The 2,293-nt window shown below is 38.9% G+C and overlaps 1 non-coding gene across 1 annotated transcript; it reads left to right on the forward strand.

The window, feature by feature from the left end:
* Positions 1-1,983: 1,983 nt before the first annotated feature.
* Positions 1,984-2,090, forward strand: LOC112503194. The gene has a single exon (XR_003067880.1). It is a non-coding gene; the product is annotated as a small nucleolar RNA R71 (small nucleolar RNA).
* The last annotated feature ends 203 nt before the right edge of the window (positions 2,091-2,293 follow it).

Below are 2,293 nucleotides of genomic sequence, written 5' to 3' on the forward strand. Positions count from 1 at the left end.
ATCTATCAAGGTTCTACCAGTAGCTAGAAAAGGTCTCCCTAAAATGATGGGAATGTCTTTGTCGGCTTCAAAGTCTAGGATGATAAAATCAGCTGGGAAAATAAACTTATCAACCTGAACAAGGACATTCTCAATCTTTCCTCTAGGATAGGCTATGGAATTATCAGCTAACTAGAGAGTTACAGTCGTAGGTCTAGCTTCACCTATCCCTAGGGCATTGAAGACAGATAAAGGCATCAGGTTTATGATAGCACCTAAGTCGCACAAAGATTTTCCTATTTCTTTTCCACCAATTGAACAAGGGATTGTAAAACTTCCAGGATCTTTCATCTTAGGAGGAATTTTACTGGACAACAAAGCACTGCAACCTTCAGTCAGAGCTAAGATCTCGTATTCAGTCAAATTTTTCTTTTTGCTCAAAATGTCTTTTAAAAACTTTGCATAACTTGGCATCTGCTCAATAGCTTCAAACAAGGGTATGTTATGTGCAATTGTTTAAAAACATCAAGAAACTTTTTAAATTGTAATTCTTTCTTTTGATTCCTTAATCTTTGACGATAAGAAATATAAGGAGTGACTAGAATAGGAGACGTAGTCTTTTGAAGAGTTGGTGTTGGAATCGGGTTCAAAACTGGTCTCACAATTGGTTCTGATTCAGTCCTAACAGGGATCAAAGGACTGGTTTGGTCTTTTGTTGCGGGACTGTCACCATATTGTGACACATCCACTACAACACTTTCTTTGGGAGTCTGGGTTGTCTTGGKTTCATCAGGAAATAACAGTGGAAAATCTGATCTTTCTGGAATGGCCGTACTATCTATGGGCCTGACTATGGGCTGCGGCTTACTAGTACTCATAGGAATGGTAGTCACAAAGTCTGGTACAGAGGTAACAGAATCTTGTTCTATACTTTTCTTTTCAATCTCTGCTTTGTTTGGTTCTTTTTGTTCTTTTTGGGTGTTTTCTAAATAACTCTTTCCACTCCTTAAAGTAACAACCTTAACATGCTYCTTTCCTTCTYTCTGAGGTATCTCTGTATCACTGGGTAGAGAACCTACGGGTCTTTTTCTAATCTCCAAAGCCATTTGTCACATTTGAGTTTCGAGATTTTTAATTGAAGCTTGAGTTTGGGTTATAAAACCCTTCATCATTGCTTCCAAAGAAGTAGATGAATCAGCTTGTCGTTTGGGCTTGCTTTGGAAAGAAGACTGATGATACTGAAAATTAGCATGTTCATTATTATGATTGCCTTGATGCGCTTGCGAGTGAAAATTAGATTGGCCTTGTTGAAAATTTAACTGTCCTTGTGGTTGAAAATTGGACTGTCCTTGCGATTGAAAATTAGATTTTCCTTGCGGTTGGAAATTGGACTATCCTTGAGGCTTTTGCATTGGTGGATTAAGAGCTGGACTATGCCACGAAAAATTTGGATGATTTCACCATCCCGGATTATAAGTTTGCGAAAATGGTCCAGTCTTGTTAACATAATTTACATGCTCCGCATTTCCAGGACATTGCTCAAAAGAGTGACCTTCATCACAATACACGCATTGCACTGATTGAACATTGGAATTAAAGGTATTAGCATCAGATTGCACATGTGGGCTAGATGTTAAATTTGAAATTAGCTTAGTGATCTGAGTTGTTAATGCCGAGACAGCATCTACCTCATTTATTCCAGCTGTTTTCTTCAGTGGCATTGCACGTGGGTNATGTGGGCTAGATGTTAAATTTGAAATTAGCTTAGTGATCTGAGTTGTTAATGCCGAGACAGCATCTACCTCATTTATTCCAGCTGTTTTCTTCAGTGGCATTGCACGTGGGTCAGACCATTGTCCGTTATTATTGGAAATCTTTTCAAGTATGTCAAAACCTTCATTATAGGTACAAGCCGTGAAAGCTCCGCCTGCAGTAGCGTCGAGCATTTGTCTAGCAACGATATTTAAACTGTTGTAAAATGTCTCTAGCTGGATACAGTACGGAATGCCATGGTGAGGGCATTTTCTCAGCAGCTCTTTATACCTTTCCCATGCATCAGGAACTGCTTCATCATCCAGTTGTCTAAAAGTACAAATTTCATTTCTAGATTTGGCATTCCTCGTGGGTGGAAAATACTTTTTCAAAAACTTTTCTGCCATTTCATTCCATGTAGTCACAGAGTCTGGTTGCAAAGAATTGTACCATGCTCCTGCTCGATCCCTTAGTGAAAATGGAAAAAGTTTTAGTCTCAGAGCATCGTCTGAAACATCAGGGATGAGAAAAGTGTCTGTGATTTCCATGAAAGAACGCAGAT

The sequence above is a fragment of the Cynara cardunculus genome (genome assembly GCF_001531365.2).
Source record: "Cynara cardunculus var. scolymus isolate 2C chromosome LG 1, CcrdV1, whole genome shotgun sequence".
In the NCBI taxonomy this organism is placed as follows: domain Eukaryota; kingdom Viridiplantae; phylum Streptophyta; class Magnoliopsida; order Asterales; family Asteraceae; genus Cynara; species Cynara cardunculus.